We start from the raw sequence: 17,948 nt of genomic DNA on the forward strand, positions 1-17,948 counted from the left end.
CACATTTGGCACTAGCTTTAATAGCATTAACACACTTTATTACTGTATGTAATACTTCATTCAGAACAGGCAAGATGTTTTTAGCTACAAAGTTTTCCCTATGAATAACACAATGCACAAGAATCATTTCTGGATTCGCATCTTTCATCAATTTTAAGCAGCCATTTTTCTTGCCCATCATATTGGGAGCACCATCTGCAGCACAAGATGTTATATTTTTCATTGGTATATCATTGACATCTAAGTAGTTTTTTAGCTTATTATATATATCTTTGGAGGTAGTGGTGCTTTCTAATCTTTTACAGAACAACATTTCTTCAGCAAAATGTCCTTTATCAATATATCTTACGTAAGTTATCAATACTGCCTCACTGTCTCTCAAAGTTGATTCATCCATTTGCAAGGAGAATTTTCTTGTTTTCAGCTTTTCAATAAGTGGTTTTTCAATATCCTCACTCATTTCGTCTATTCTTCTGCTAACAGTATTGTCACTGAGTAGCATAGCTTTTACATCTTTGTCATCTTTTTCAAGAACCGTTTTTAGAAATGCTGATATTGACGGTTTTATTAAATTCTCTCCTATAGTGTGATTTTCTCCAGTTTTAGCAATGAATAAAGAAATTTGATAACTAGCCTCAAGAACACGATTATTAGTTGAAGTATGAGCAGTAAATAGAGACTTTAAAATTTTTTTTTTATTTATTTATTCATTTTTAGAGAGGAGAGAGAGACAGAGAGAGAGAAGGGGGGAGGAGCTGGAAGCATCAACTCCCATATGTGCCTTGACCAGGCAAGCCTAGGGCTTTGAACCAGCAACCTCAGCGTTTCCAGGTCGACGCTTTACCCACTGCGCCACCACAGGTCAGGCTAAATAGAGACTTTAATGCTGTTCTTTTTTCAAAATTTTTCTTTAAAGTTTTAAAGTAACTCAAATCTGAATTAATATGAGCACTATGTTTTGCCTTCAAATGCGCCTCAAGATGACCTCGTTTCATGGATTCGTTGGCCAAGCATTGCTGGCATAAAAGACAAAAAGGAATCCGTTCATCGTGAACAGCGGGTATGAACCCAAATTTTAAATATTCCTCCAAATATTGATGACTTTTTTTCTTGCTTGCACCACTCATTTTACTATGGGCTATAAGAAATAAAAGTAAGATCAATTAAAAACTAATATTAAAATATGTGTTAAAATATATTTAATGTGACATAGAGTAAACATATACTAAAAACTCATATTTATTTAAATGTATATAACACATTTACTACACTACCACTCCAAATCAAAAAGTATCTATATTTTTTCCACTTGACAAAATTTTCTGGAAAGTTATGCTTCTAAAATTAAAATTGTCGTGCATGCACTATTATAGCCGCAATAATATTTATAAAATATTAGTGCTTTCCAGCCCTGATGCAAGAAGTACTTAATAAAGAGTTTAATATTGATAAAAATAAAATCAAATACTTACCAATTATATCTATACAATATATATGTATATATTAAATCAAGCTTTTACAACAGTTTTGACTGACACTTATTTCAAATTAACACCAACTGAATGATATGAAACACTACAGAAGTTGCGATGGGCCAATTAGGTGAGAATAACTGCGTTGTTTAGCGAGTTTTTAAAACGTCCGGGGTTGCCCTGGCCGGTTGGCTCAGCAGTAAAGTGTCGGCCTGGCATGCAGGGGACCCGGGTTTGATTCCCGGCCAGGGCACATAGGAGAAGCGCCCATTTGTTTCTCCACCCTCCCCTCCTTCCTCTCTGTCTCTCTCTTCCCCTCCCGCAGCTGAGGCTCCATTGGAGCAAAGATGACCTGGGCGCTGGGGATGGCTCCTTGGCCTCGCCCCAGGTGCTAGAGTGGCTCTGGTTGCGGCAGAGCGAGGCCCTGGAGGGGCAGAGCATCCCCCCCTGGTGGGCAGAGCGTCGCCCCTGGTGGGCGTGCCGGGTGGATCCCGGTCGGGCGCATGCGGGAGTCTGTCTGTCTCTCCCCGTTTCCAGCTTCAGAAAAATACAAAAAAAAAAAAAAAAGTCTGGGGTTCTCCATGGCAGACGGCACGCTCTGCAGTGAACCCAGGACGAAGTTTACTTGATGATGCCAATCACCCAGTTGATATTTTGGTCTCGTCAAACAAAATTATACTTAATAATTATTTACCGCAATTATTTAAGAATTGCATTTTTTGTTAAATTTGGCACCAATATCTAGCATTGCATTTAAATGGCCCAGGGCAAAAGAGTTAAAGTCGTGTCGAGTCCATTTTCAAATTGCCCCCCTTAACTATCGAATTGCCCCCCTGTGGGGCGTGGGCCCCACGTTGGGAAACGCCACCCTAGACAAATGTTATAATCTTGTTAATGATTGTGCCATAATGTCATGCTCTCCCCCACCTGCATGTGATCAAGGGTATATAAACAGCCCCTGAACTATTTTGGGGGCTGCACAATTTGGGCCTGCAGCTGCCCCATGTCAGCCATATGCGGCTAGCATACTTAATAAATCTCCTCCTCTAATAAAACTCTTCAAAATTTATCTGGACTGGGTGTCTCTATGTGGACTCGATGAAGTGAGGTACAGTGCCTTTCAGAATCTGGGGTGCAGCACTTTATAACATTTGGCTGCTCTTCCGAGATTCAGTGTTTTGTGTCACCAGATCGAGACACCTCGAATCGGATGGACTCTCCGCTGAGCTGCCCGGCCCCGCTTAAATCTCCAGGAGAGGCACCACCTAGGACTTTTCAGGGCTCCCGGTCTTCCTGTGGGGTCTGGATAGTTCTTTGGCAGACGCCTCCTGGTTCCCAAATTTGACAATTTGGATAATTCAGCAGAAAACTCAAGGAGGCAGGTAAAGCAACCCTTTTTGCTTTATTGAATTTTCTAGCTTTCTTCTGAACCCTTGCTTTCGCTTCTTCATGTTTTGGGGTACAGTGAAATAGATCAGACGTGGTCGGCGTGTTCGCAGTACGCTCTCTGAGACTGAGACGTCAGTGGAGAAGTTCTAGGTCCTGTCCCGGACTCTAGGGGATGTGTGCTCGTACTCTGGAGGGACATTAACAAGAACTGAGTGGACCAGAGTGGACCAGGTCCACCAGTTCTGCCTCAGGCCTGCAGAGACGTCAGGTTCTCTAGAGAAACAGAAGTGGGGACTTTGTGCTCTAGGAAGGTATCGTGGAGATTGAGTTCGTGCAGGATTAGTCAGTCTCGCATCGCACTGACTCAGTGGAGACTGAGCTAACCTGGATGGATTCATCTCGGCCCAGACTTCCAGAGCCTTCTCTCTTCTCTGTGTTTGTCGAGATCTCAGTTTTTGCTTTTAATGAGTCTGCCTAGAAACCCCTGGTTTAAAGGACTCTCTGGTGCTGCAGCCAGCATGTACCTGAGAGGCAACAAGGGGTCCCTTCCCTCATCTATCCCATTTTGTCCTTGTTTATCAGAAAATATTCAGTAGAATTTTAATTGAAAAAGTACGCTCATTAATTGTTTATGTAAAGTCTTTGTTTAATGTGTAAGGCCTGAGCCTGACCTGTGGTGGCGCAGTGGATAAAGCGTCGACCTGGAATGCTGAGGTCCCCGGTTCAAAACCCTGGGCTTGCCTGGTCAAGGCACATATGGGAGTTGATGCTTCCTGCTCCTCCCCCTGTTCTCTATCTCTCTCTCTCTCTCTCTCTCTCTCTAATAAAAATGAATAAATAAAATCTAAAAAAGTAAATTTAAAAAATTAAAAAAAAAAGAAATAGTATAATGTGTAAGGCCTGAATTGAATTTTTGCATGCAAAATTAAAATTTTCTGGCAAAAGTTAAAGAAAATTTGTAAAACAAGCCTAAAAATATATAAAATCTCTTTTGTTGGATCCAAAGACTTCTAGCTTCAGGGCACTCTACCTGACTTCTCTCCTGAAGAAATTATTCTCTTCTGTTGGTTCCTACTTCTTGTCTTGTGTCCTCTATAGTCAAACACTCTTTATTCCAGGTGCTAGTTAATTATCTGTCTTATCTTTCTTGCTTCATTAGTGCACTAATTCTTAGATTCTCCTGAAACAAGTTTCAATTTTGTAATAAATAATAGCAACCAGGACTTCTAATCCCCAGATAATAAGGACAGTCTGGAATATAGTAATTGGGAACCCAGGTTATCCCAATCAGTTTCTATACATTGATCAAATAACTAAATTTAACAATGGATCCACCACAGTGGCTTAAAACACACTCCATACAGAGCAGGTGCTACGTCTTCTTAGTCATGTAAAACTTGAGTCAAAAACAGGAAAAAAGCCTGACCTGTGCTGGCGCAGTGGGATAAAGTGTCGATCTGGAATGCTAAGGTTGCCGGTTCGAAACCTTGGGCTTGCCCGGTCAAGGCACATATGGGAGTTGATGCTTCCTGCTCCTCCTATTTCTCTCTCTCTCTCTCTCTCTCTCTCTCTCTCTCTCTCTCCCCTCTAAAAATAAATAAAAATAAATAAATAAATAAATAATTAAAAAAAACACACACACAGGAAAAAATAACTAAAGCAATAGTAGCAGCGCTCCAAGAGACAAACTCTTCTAAGGACTCGCCCAGGAGAAGGAGTTATCCGAGGCACGCTGCCCTTGAAAAGGATTATGAGGAGGTTGATGCAAATTCTGTTAAAAGAGAGAAAAGAAATTCAAGGAAGAAAAGGACAATGCTAGAAAAAAATCAATGCACTTATCGTAAGGAAGAGGGCCATTGGAAAAATAGATGTCCCAGGTTATAAGCAGCCAAAGGTGTTGAAAGAAAAGTGGAGCCCACAAATTAAAAGTGTTTCTCCAGCCTCTCCAGAGGAAAGGGCTGGCAAGTAAGCGATTTAAATGAAAGAAGAGAGAAACCAGGAGCAGGATGCGCTGTGTGTGGACCGAGGGGGTGGGGCTGTGGCCAGCCGAGGAGAGGCAAACGTAAGCGTGTCCCTCCCCTCCCCGACATTCTCTGGTCTCCGCCCTCACTGCAGCCGAACAGAAGGCAAACAGTGAACAGCAAACCAAGCTCCAGAAGACAAGCCCCACCACCTCCAGGCGCACGGTTACGCTAGAATTCAGCCTGCTGTGTGCGGGGTGACTAGGATAGGCAATAAAGTAAGGGTGAGGTGACTAAAAATACAGAATAGAAACTAGTTTCAAATGTCCACCTATGGACCAAAAGAGGTTTTGCCCATTTGGAAAATACAGGGTAGAAATAGTATTAAAAATTAGAACTTTGCTTTAGAAAAATCTTAAAGAAAAGGATTTAGAAATTAACAAACCGTAGGTGTAGACCTTGCTAGTTAATTGGCAGTTTATTAAGTTAAATTGTAGCTCCAGAAGGAGTGGTAAAAGCATAAGTAATAGGGTTATGGGGAATAGAATGAAAAATAAGCCCCCCGTTGGTTGGGGATAGTGGCTTGTTGACCTACACTGGTGTAAAAATGAGGGAGTAAGGTTCCAACACTCTCCCGCGGGCCGTGGGGGTGGTAGGTTCTCCTCCAAGTCTCTCAGTTACGTAAAAGGTATAGAGTTCATTAGGAAGAACTACCGCATTAACCAAAAATAGTAAAAATTGTAAAAAGAATTTCTAGGGATTTGCGGGAAAAATTGGAAACCTCATATAGGCTAAAGCAGCCCACTGTTAGGAAGGTAAATTTATAAAAATTGTGTTTTAACTTGCTGCTTTTATTGTGGGGTTTTTTGTTTCTTTGTTTTGTTTTGTTTTTTACAGAGACAGAGAGAGTCAGAGAGAGGGATAGACAGACAGGAACAGAGAGATGAGAAGCATCAATCATTAGTTTTTTGTTGCGCGTTGCGACACCTTAGTTGTTCATTGATTGCTTTCTCATATGTGCCTTGACCGGTGGCCTTTAGCAGACCGAGTAACCCCTTGCTCAAGCCAGCAACCTTGGGTCCAAGCTGGTGAGCTTTTGCTCAAACCAAATGAGCCCACACTCAAGTTTGCGACCTTGGGGTCTCGAACCTGGGTCCTCGGCATCCCAGTCCAATGCTCTATCCACTGTGCCACCGCCTAGTCAGGCTGGTGGGCCATTATCTTTTTTTTTTTTTTTTTTGTATTTTTCTGAAGCTAGAAACGGGGAGGCAGTCAGACAGACTCCCGCGTGCGCCCGACTGGGATCCACCCGGCATGCCCACCAGGGGCGAAGCTCTGCCCACCAGAGGGCGATGCTCTGCCTCGACTGGAGCCACTCTATAGCGCCTGGGGCAGAGGCCAAGGAGCCATCCCCAGTGCTCAGGCCATCTTTGCTCCAATGGAGCCTTGGCTGTGGGAGGGGAAAAGAGAGATAGAGAGGAAGGGGGGGTGGAGAAGCAGATGGGCGCTTCTCCTGTGTGCCCTGGCCGGGAATCGAACCCGGTTCCCCCGCACGCCAGGCCGATGCTCTACTGCTGAGCCAACCGGCCAGGGCCGGGCCATTATCTTTAATCCTAGCTTGCACCTAGCAGGCAAGTAAAAACACACACTGGGCTCCAAAACCCACTCATTCAGTGCTCACAAAGCTACTGACTTATCCGAGTTTCCTAGAATCAAAGGTTTCTACCTCACCAGCCTCAGTTCCTGTAAAGCCAGTAGCCACGGCCAGGGCCACCACAGCAGCCCGGCCCATGCAGGTTCGCATTGGATTCGGACAGTCGGTAAAGAAACAACGGTGCCAAAAACTGATGGGTCAACATCTTTAATCCTAGCTTGCACCCGGCGGGCAAGTAAAAAATACACACTGGGCTCCAAAACCCACCCACATTCAGTGCTCACAAAGCTACTGACTTATCCGAGTTTCCTAGAATCACAGGTTTCTAGCTCACCAGACTTATTCACCTCTGTTCCCCATCTCCTTCCTTCTCCCTGCACAAACTGCACAAACTGGCTTCTCACTCAACACTCCACCATCTTGGCTGCTTCTCCTGGCCTCCACCACGTGGCCTTTCTCTACTCTCTGCTCTGCTCTCTCCTCTAATATTAATCTGAGGAACCAAGAAAGCAAGCTCCCGTTCTGCCCCTATTTTATAATGTAGAAATCCAGACCTTTAATCCAATATAGAAAATAGGGAAGTCTCTAATACAAAGTCACTTCTCTGAGACATGATTGGATTGTACCGCCCCACATCAAAAAGGGTGGGAAAGGCTTAATCCCAAAACCAAGCCCCAAGCTACAACGATTCTGCCTGCCCACAGCCTGCCCCCAACACACATTAATACCACCTGGGCGATGGGCTCCACGTGGGCAGCGCCATCTTTAACAAAGTGAGCATAATATATTTTATCTGCCCAACAGTTCCTCATCTCCTTCTCTCTGCACAAACTCTGCACTAACTGGCTTCTCTTTCAGCACTGCGCCATCTTGGCTGCCTCTCCTTGCCTCCACATGGCCTTCCTCTGCTCTCCTCTCTAATGCTAATCTCAAGAACCGAGAGAGCAAGCTCCTGGTCTGCCCCACTTTATAGTGCAGAAATCAAAACCTTTAATCCAATATACAAACATGGAAGTCTCTGATACAGTCACTTATCTGAGGCATAATGGGATTCCTCATGAGAGTGTACCACCCCACATCAAAAAGGGTGGGAGCCTGACCTGTGGTGGAACAGTGGATGTAGCATTGACCTGGAATGCTGAGGTTGCCAGTTCAAAACCCTGGGCTTGCCTGGTCAAGGTACATATGGGAGTTGATGCTTCCCGCTCCTCCTCCCTTCTCTCCCTCTCCCTCTCCCTCTCTCTCTAAAAATGAATAAATAAAATCTAAAAAAAAATTTTTTTAAAAAAGGGTGGGAAAGGCTTGAAGACCCCAGGCTTAGTCCAAAAACCAAGCCCACCCCCAACACACATAAATACAATCACACCCATCCTAAGCTGCCGGGATCCAGCCCCGGGGGGGAATTCAGGGGTCCCACAGGAAGAGACGGCGTCGGCAAAATCGAGTGAGAGAGCTGAATTCTTTTCTTTCTCTTTATTCTCTGGTTAGCATTTACTACCAGGCATCTCTGCCAAATGCTAGTATAGGTCCCTTTTTATTTTTTTTTATTTTTTATTTTTTTTACAGAGACAGAGAGTGAGTCAGAGAGAGGGATAGACAGGGACAGACAGACAGGAATGGAGAGAGATGAGAAGCATCATTAGTTTTTCCATTGCGTGTTGCAACACCTTAGTTGTTCATTGATTGCTTTCTCATATGTGCCTTGACCGTGGGCCTTCAGCAGACCGAGTAACCCCTTGCTTAAGCCAGAGACCTTGGGTCCAAGCTGGTGAGCTTTGCTCAAACCACATGAGTCTGCACTCAAGCTGGCGACCTCGGGGTCTCGAACCTGGGTCCTTATGCATCCCAGTCCGACACTCTATCCACTGCACCACCTCCTGGTCAGGCCCTTTTTATACACACACACTGAGTTACAATTACATGGTGTTAATTATTGCTTCTATTTCACTATGTTTACATGTTTCTGGATAACAGTTAATTTATATCTATAAATTACAAACCAGGTAGCAAATCATTCAAAGTACAAAATAACTTGAATAGCAATTACAACATCGGTAAAAGCTTTTAAAGTATTAGTACTAATAGTTAACTAACTTTACTGCTGTTGTGAGTCAAGGGGCAGAGAGAGATTAGCAGACGAAATCATTAAGGACTAACAATGGACCACCGCTTGCTCAGGTAAATGGCCTTGAGTTTATGCAGTGTCCTACTTTTTCTCACGAGATTCTAAAAGGCTTGCCCATAAGAAAATTGACATAACATTAAGAATAGCTTTTACCCAAAGATATACATAGTGCACTTGCAAGATAGCCTAGTAGCAACATAATTTCACAAGACATTAACTGTTATTACTTCTAAGGATTCCCCTACATTCCTCTCATTATCAAAAAATCTTGGGAAGTATATAAATCTCATAAGAACATCTCACTGAGAAAGCCCAGTAACTGCCTTTAGTCAGAAAACAATTCTCTTCGGCCCTGGCCAGTTGGCTCAGTGGTAGAGTGTCGGCCTGGCATGCAGAAGTCCCGGGTTCGATTCCCGGCCAGGGCACACAGGAGGAGCGCCCATCTGCTTCTCCACCCCTCCCCCTCTCCTTCCTCTCTGTCTCTCTCTTCCCCTCCCGCAGCCAAGGCTCCATTGGAGCAAAGATGGCCCGGGTGCTGGGGATGGCTCCTTGGCCTCTGCCCCAGGCGCTAGAGTGGCTCTGGTCACAACAAAGCGACGCCCCGGAAGGGCAGAGCATCGCCTCCTGGTGGGCAGAGCGTCGCCCCTGGTGGGCGTGCCGGGTGGATCCCGGTCGGACGCATGCGGGAGTCTGTCTGTCTGTCTCTCCCCATTTCCAGCTTCAGAAAAATAAAAAAAAATAAAAAATAAAAAAAATAAAAAAACAATTCTCTTAGTAAAACATTCTTTTCTTGCCAACTGCGCTCTCATCCTAGGCCACACAATGGGCCATTCTACTATACCTTACCTAAGATACTATTGTCTAGTCAAATATTACTTATTTATTATATTTAAACATTAGTTAAGTTCTGACTCTATTCTTCTCAGAGTGTACCACTATCTGCAGATCAAATAAGCAAGAAGAAAGGAATGTTTCTCTACTCTATCACATGAAAAGGCTAGGGAGGAAAAATGTTGAATTAAGTGAAGGCCGAAAGATGCTCTGTGCACAGCCACTGCCTCCTACCCATTCACAAGTCACAATCTATTCTTTCTAACATGATTAAGAAGAAATTCTCCTACAAACTTAACCCTTTACGAGGGATATCATAGCCAGCCTCTTATGTCTGAGCCCAGCTCAAGGGGCCCACAGGATTTTCTGTGGAACTCACATCCTCTGTCTCATTTCCAAAGAAATTACTACGAATCTACAGGGAAAGCACGGTACTATTATCCCTGTGCCATAAATAATAGCACACACCCAGAAAAGGGGGGATATAAGGCCAGATTAATTCAAAAAGTCAAAGGGGGAAGTATCGTTGTGTCTCTCCTTTGGGTGACTTCGTCAACCCGCAGCCATTGGTCTTCTCTGCTGTGACTTTGTCAATCAGCAGTTTTTGATCTTCTTCTGCTGTGACCCTGTCAGCCAGCAGTTGTGGGTCTTCTTCTGCTGTGACTTTGTCAGCCAGCAATTGTGGGTCTTCTCCTGCTGTGACCTTGTCAGCCAGCAGTCCTTGATCGGCTCCCGACACTAAGCAAGAAGAGCAACCAATACCATCACCTGAGCTACCAGCTTCCACGTGGGCAGTGCCATCTTTAACAAAGTGAGCATAATATATTTTATCTGCCCAACAGTCCAAACACCCACCCATCCATGCCATCTCTCCCATGGCAACCATGTCCCTAATCCGGTGGCAAAGGAGAAGGGAACGGAGTCCTGGAAAGGTTAGGCGCTGCTTTGGGACTAAGTCTGGAGCCTCGCCACTGCTACCATCCTGCACTTGGCCAGGCTAGGGTTCAGTCAGCCCTCGGGTTGTGCAAAGAGGGATAGGCATGTAGGATGCCTCTTCCTCGTCTCTCTTTTCCTAAGAACTCTGGTTGGCAAACTGCCATTTGAAAACAGCTCGCGGGTCACATAGGCCTTTTGCCCTCTTAGGTACATCTCTCCAACGGAGTGCCAACTGTGGGTGCTGTCTCAGTAGGGAAGGTGCCTACATATATAGTTTAAATTTAAAATTGGCTCTTAAGCCTGACCAGGCGGTGGCGCAGTGGATAGAGCATTGGACTGGGATGCGGAGAACCCAGGTTCAAGACCCCAAGGTCACCAGCTTGAGCGCGGGCTCATCTGGTTTGAGCAAAGCTCACCAGCTTGGACCCAAGGTTGCTGGCTCGAGCAAGGGGGTCACTTGGTCTGCTGCAGCCCCACGATCAAGGCACATTATGAGAAAGCAATCAATGAACAACTAAGGTGTCACAACACGCAACGAAAAACTAATGATTGATGCTTCTCATCTCTTTGTCCCTGTCTATTCCTCTCTCTGACTCTCTCTCTCTCTCTGTCTCTGTAAATAAATAAATAAATAAAAATAAAAAATAAAATTGGCTCTTAAAAGAAATTTCAGTTATTGTACTGTTAGTATTTGGCTCTATTAACTAATAGGTATTCCAACCACTGAGTTAAGAGTAGTGACTTATTGTTCCTCCACTGTTGTGTAAAAAAAGTATTTTCCATGTTAAAATGTATATGTTATTTCAAAGGGCTTTTATTAATTCATTATTTTCTGTTTTATAGCCTTGTAATATTGAAATCTTAGTTTAAATATCAGAAATTATTAATAATGTCTTTTTATGTAATGTTTAGTTTATTATCATTTTGAAACAATACTGTTCAATACTAGGTAATGTAAGAAAAAGGAATCATATCCTGGAACTCCTGAAAATCTATTTTATCATGCTTTTGTTAATATTTCTTCTGAATACTAATGTACTGAGTTATTCAGCAGCAAAGAGACTCGGGAATTGTAAAGGTGACATGTGGAAGTCCTAGGTTCAATTCCTGGCCCAGGCACACAGGAGAAGCATGCTTCTCCACCCTTCCCCCTCTCCTTTCTATCTTTCTCTTCCCTCTTCCACAGCCAAGGTTCCATTGGAGCAAAGTTGGCCCGAGCACTCAGGATGGCTCCAGTAGCAATGGAGCAACGCCTCAGATGGGCAGAGCATCGCCCCCTAGTGGGCATGCCGGGTGGATCCTGGTCAGGCACATGAGGGAGTCTGTCTCTCTGCCTCCCCGCTTCCCACTTCAGAAAAATACCAAAAAAAAAAGATATGTGAACACTAAAAAGTAATATCCTGTTCTTGGATACAAAAAAAGTATATAAGGATATCAATTTTCCAAGTTCTCTACAAATATTATGACCTAGATTACAATAGCAGCTGTTTTTGAAACTAAAACAAGCTCGTTTTAAGCTTATTTGTTAAAATAAAGAATTGAAAAGAAAATTCTAGAAAATAATGAATAGAAACTACCACAAGATACAAAAATGCATTGTATTATGAAGCCACATTAATGAAAACAGTGGGGGAAATGTTATAAATAGATGGATTGGTGGAATAGAATAAAATGCATAGTAACAGACTCAAATTCATATGAAATTTTTCCATAATAAAGATGTCTCCTTAGAAAAGTGGGGAAATATGCATTAGATATTATATAGTAAGTGGCATTGGGACCACTGAGTGGGGAAAATATTGCACACTAACATCATATATCCCCTACCAAAACCAGTTTATTTTAATAACCATTCGTAACTCAGATAAAACACTGGGAGCCACCTAAAACATCAGAATACAAAGAGATCAAAAGGGAAAGAATGGAAAAAGATGTTATGGAAACATAAGCCAAATAAAAATTACGTAACAACATACAATAGACTCACATGCAAAAGCACTACTAGAAATAAGGGAGAGCACTTCATAGCGATAAGTTCAATATACCAGGAAGTTCCTAGATCACGTGCATTACAGAACATATATTAAAAGCATATAGAACACAGCTACAGGAAGAATAAATGAATTCATAATTAATTAGGAGATTTAACACCATTCTCATTGAGGGACAGAGCACACATCTTTCAGAATCCACAGACCTCCCCCCCAAAAAAAATCAATATAGAGATAAGAAACTACATGAGCAGCAACTGGATTCAATATTCAGATCATCCACTATACCCAACAACTTTTCCTATTAAACAGCATTAATCCCGAGGTCGCACACCTGAGTGCTGGCTCATTCAGCTTGAGCATGGGTTCACCAGCTTCAGTGCAAGGTCACTGGCTTGAGCGTAGAATCATAGACATGACCCCATAGTCACTGGCTTCACCACAAAGGTCGCTGGCTTGAATCCCAAGGTCTCTGGTTTGAGCAAAGGGTCACTCACTCTGCTGTAGCCCCCCAGTCAAGGCACATATGAGAAAGCAATCAATGAACAACTAAGGTGCTGCAACGAAGAATTGATGTTTCTTATCTTTCTCTCTTCCTGCCTGTGTGTGTGTGTGTGTGTGTGTCTCTCACTAAAAAAAAACACAAAAAACATTAAAATAATGCTGTTTTTATGGCAGAGACAGAGAGAGTCAGAGGGACAGACATACAGGAAGGGAGAGAGATGAGAAACATCAATTCTTCATTGTTCATTGATTGCTTTCTCATATGTGCCTTGACCATGGGCCTTCAGCAGACCAAGTGATCCCTTGCTCCAGCCAGCGACCTTGGATCCAAGCTGGTGAGCTTTGCTCAAACCAGATGAGCCCGCACTCAAGCTGGCGACCTCGGGGTCTCAAACCCGGGTCCTCCGCGTCCCAGTCCAACGCTTTATCCACTGCGCCACCACATGGTCAAGTAAAATAATGCTGATTTTTAAACAAGAATTTTATGTTGACAAACCTTAAATAAGAATTTCTTTGGGGTATAATAAGTCAATAAATATTGTTCAACTTCAGAAAACTTACTTAGGCAGAATTTTTATTTATTAAATTAATGTAAAAAGTTCCAAAACACAGTAAAGAGAGTGACATAATGAATATCTGTGAACCACGTACACTTAGCAATTAATAAAAGTTTGCCATATTAGCTTCACATTTTGAATTGAGAAGTACTGTCGGTTACATACATCACAAAATTTCACTTCTAAACACTTCAGTATGCATCTATTAAAAAGTAAGCATGATTTTCTGCAAAACAGTACTGTATTGCATCTGACACACTCTACAAAAGTTCCTGCATTATCATTTAATATTGAGGAGGCGTTTTTTCAAAACCAGTTAATGTCAGAAGGTAGAGGGCAAGTTGAGCATATTGAACCAGGCCATGAGAAATTACTTTTCCATGGCTAAACCTCTACGTATTTTCCATGATAATCAACAAAATAAATATACCCCTTGGAAAAAGAGGAAAAAAGAAAAATATGATTTTTTTTCCCATGAAAACATAGGAAGTGTAAACCTCGGATTATGCATGAGATTCCCTGCGCGCTCCAATGCCCTGGCTCCTCGGGGTGGCCACACTGACGCTGGCACTCTGTAAGAATGACTGAGTCCACAACACCGCATCTCCACTCTTCTCATCAGATGCAGACCAACGTGTGAAGTGTCCAGAGGGTCAATACCCAAGTAGTCCAAGAGAATGCTGTCCCCAAAGGCTGTGTGTGACCTTTCTGACTCTGGAGGACTCTGGGGACAGCTTTGGCCAGCACAGTTTTTTCCTCTGCTGTTCAGCTGAGCTCTCATTTCCCTCACCTTCTGTTTTCTCTGCTCCTTCCTCTTTACTTCTTTTTTTTTTTTTTTTTTTTTTTTTTTAGCAAGAGAAAGACAGAGAGAGGGACAAATAGGGACAGCTGGACAGGAAGGGAGAGAGATGAGAAGCATCAATTCTTTGTTTCTTTGTTGCAGCTCCTTAGCTGTTCATTGACTATTTTCTCATGTGTGCTGCTCCAGTAGAGTCACTGACCCTTGCTCAAGCTGGCAGCCTTGGGCTCAAGTTGGCGACCTAGAGGTTTCAAACCTGGTTTTCTGAGTCCTAAGTCGATGTTCTATTCACTGCCTCACCACCTGGTCAGACAATAAATAAAATTTTTTTTAAAAAAAAAAAGTGATTTCACAACCTCAAAACAGTAACAGGTCAAATGACTTTAATGTTTTTCATATCAAATGTCGCTTCTGCATTACGTTATATTTATAAACAAGAGAGCCATGTCATTTAGACAATGGGATTTGAAATTACTTGTAAAAAAGAACATACATAGACTTATTATTTCTATGTGGCATGACAAGACTGATCTACAACACTTCAACATGTTCTTAACTCTGACATTTGTAAATAGCTGGGAAGTTCACTGTTTCTTTCTTTACCTTTTGTCACCTTTGCCTTCCGAGTTTTATCCAGATCTTTACATGTTTGATGTCTTTGTGCAGAAACCATTTCTGTCTGCATTCAATCTGCTGCATTAGGAGGTTATAATGCTGCCTTTCTACCGCTCCAGCTGCAGCCAAGTCTGACGGGCAACTCCCTTCCCGTTCTCCTCTGCGAGGTCTTTATCTGGGTCCCCTAAAGATTGTCCCCTACTTCCAGGACTGTTCACAGGGGAGCTGCAATATCAAACTGTTCAGGATCCTTCTTAGTGTCAGAAAAAGAATACACACTTCTTCTGTTGCTTCCCCTAGAAATCCAGCAGATAAAGCTCCGACTTTAATCTCTCAATTTTCTTAGCCTTTGTGACCCTTTTTATTTTTAATTGGACATCTTGGGTTCTCATCTGTTTCAGCTAGTTCTGGAGAACTTGAACTCCATCCTGTAATTTAACCCGAGTTGTTTTAGAGTGGAAATCATCCAGATTTTTTTCAAGAGTTTTTTTTTTTTTTCTGGAGAACTCAGGTTTTCTTGCCTTTTTCTGGGAGTCTTTGCACTGAGTTTATGATCTTTCTCTTTCTCCAGCAGGCCTAGATGTTTTCAGTGTTCCTGCTGTTGGGACTTAGCTGCCTTCCAAAAAGCTGCTGCTGCATCTTCTCACACCTGGGAAATTTCCACGGACAAGCAGGTCCCACAGCTCAGTCATCCTCAGTCCACCACCTTCACAGGCAGTGAGGCTTCGACACCAAGCCTTCTACTGAGCTCTGGGAAGCTTCAGTGCAGCTTTCCTGGCCAGGAACCTGCTGAACACCTTCCTTGAAGCCAAGCTCCTGGTGTTCAGCATGCTGGTGTTCTGCAGCCTGGTAACCGCCTTCCCCATGCTCCACAGTCGCCGGGGAAGGTCGGAGGCTGTGGGGGTCTCCGTCTTGGCCTCCAGGGCAGCGAGGCTTGGCTGTATCTTTGCCCCCAAGTCAGCATTATTCCGATAAAGGCTGACAGGAACACCATACAAAAGGGTAAGGAATAAAAAAAGGTCTCTGTTATTTTCGTTCAAAAATATATGACACATTGCAGAGATATCCAGTAAAAGAACTGAATTCATTACTTATCCTCTTAACAAAAACGTAAGGTCTGACCTGACCTGTGGTGGCGCAGTGGATAAAGCGGCAACCTGGAACACTGAGGTTGCCCGTTCAAAACCCTGAGCTTGCCTGGTCAAGGCACATGTGGGAGTTGATGCTTCCTGCTCCTTCCCCCTTTCCTCTCTCTCTCCCCTCTCTAAAATAAGTAAAATCTTTTTTATTGTTTTAATTTTTTTTTTTTTTTTTTTTTAACAGAGACAGAGAGTGAGTCAGAGAGAGGGATAGACAGGGACAGACAGACAGGAACGGAGAGAGATGAGAAGCATCAATCATTAGTTTTTTTCATTGCGCATTGCAACACCTTAGTTGTTCATTGATTGCTTTCTCATATGTGCCTTGACCGTGGGACTTCAGCAGACTGAGTAACCCCTTGCTGGAGCCAGCGACCTTGGGTTCACGCTGGTGGGCTTTTGCTCAAACCAGATGAGCCCGCGCTCAAGCTGGTGACCTCGGGGTCTCAAACCTGGGTCTTCAGCATCCCAGTCCGATGCTCTATCCACTGCGCCATCACCCAGTCAGGCAAGTAAAATCTTTTTTAAAAAAAAAAGTATGTCTGCAGTAGCTGCAGCAACAGCCTGTTACCAGTTCCAGGATCTTGAAAGTCACTTTAGAGTTCTTCCCAGCACACAGAATCTATTATAAAAATCTGCACATCTTCTCTTATGAGGTGTGTGGGACTCACGTTTTACTTCCCATTTTTGAACCACTCCTCTGTCTCCAGGTTTTCTTCTTTCATTTTTCATTTCCCTCAGTCACAAAAGTCTCCCACACTCCAGTTTGAACATATTTTCCTATTTTCTCATCATTTCTAGAGGCTCATTCACTCCTCCTCTGTCATAAAATACTGTGAGTGGTGAGTGAGGAGTTAGCATTCCTGTCCCAGAAAAACCACCGAGAGAGGGTCTGGGGGTCACGTGTTTCTAAATCTCCCCGTGTTGGATCCACACGACCAGAGCAGAGGGGGCATCCGGACCCAGGACTGGAGGGAGGTTCAGGGGCCCACCTGGTGAGTTCCACAGGGGCACAGCAAGTGGACACGACGGGGCTTCTTGGGAGCTCTGGAACACTAGGCGCATGTGCACGCGCAGGTGGGCACTGCTGGGACTCTGAAACTTGAGGGACGGAGGGTGTATCCCTGCACTTGGCCTGTTCAGGCACCCAGAGGAGGGTGAATACACTTCCATTTTTTCAGGAGACAATGGGACTCAAGGAAGGGGATGCTGGAAAGAATGGGCCACAGGGAGCAGAGCAGGTGCCAATACCAGCTTACAGACAACATGTACGTTCTATTTCACCAAACAGCATCCACTCTGACTTCTCGGTCTCTTCCCTAACCCTACAGCAGAAAAGGAATATTGAGGAGGTAGGAGCTACCCTCCAACACCCAAGGCTGCTCCACATGTGCCCGTACCCCTGGGCCAGCACACACAGGGAGGTGGGGACAGGAACCTACAGACTGCGCCCGCCAGCCCTGGATCACTCGGAGCCGGTGGAGTCCTCACCACCATCCTCCGCGAGGGCCCTGCACAAACCACAGACACAGCGACCCCGCCTGAGGCTCCGCGGGACTCAGGACACGCCCTGCTCCGGCAGCTCCAGTCCCGGGGGAGACTGGGGTGTGGTGAGCTTTGCCCAGTGCAGTGACAGGCTGGGTTTCCAGTCCAGGTCCTCCTGCTCCACACGACACTGCTCGGCCAGGACTCAGGAAATCCAAGATGCTGCCGACCTAGAAGATGGACAGAAGGCGAGAGCTGACTGGGTGGGGACCAGGGAGGGCCATGAGGGAGGGGAGGTGGGACACGGGGATAAGGAGGGGCTTCCGGAGGGAGGAGTGGGGTGAAGGGAGGGAGGGGGAGGGTGGCCGTGTGGAGGGCCAAGAGGAGTGCGGGACCTGAGTGTGCGGGACAGCAGGGGACCGGGCAGAGGAGTGGGGTCGGCAGCAGGAAGGGTCAAGGGGAGCCCCAGGAAAGACGCAGGGACCAGCAG

General features: G+C 44.3%; 1 pseudogene; it reads right to left on the reverse strand.

Moving 5' to 3' along the window:
• Positions 1–14,557: 14,557 nt before the first annotated feature.
• On the reverse strand, positions 14,558–15,700 carry LOC136328892 (probable U3 small nucleolar RNA-associated protein 11 pseudogene; annotated as a pseudogene).
• Between the last annotated feature and the right edge of the window lie 2,248 nt (positions 15,701–17,948).

This window comes from Saccopteryx bilineata, chromosome 3, assembly GCF_036850765.1.
Source record: "Saccopteryx bilineata isolate mSacBil1 chromosome 3, mSacBil1_pri_phased_curated, whole genome shotgun sequence".
In the NCBI taxonomy this organism is placed as follows: domain Eukaryota; kingdom Metazoa; phylum Chordata; class Mammalia; order Chiroptera; family Emballonuridae; genus Saccopteryx; species Saccopteryx bilineata.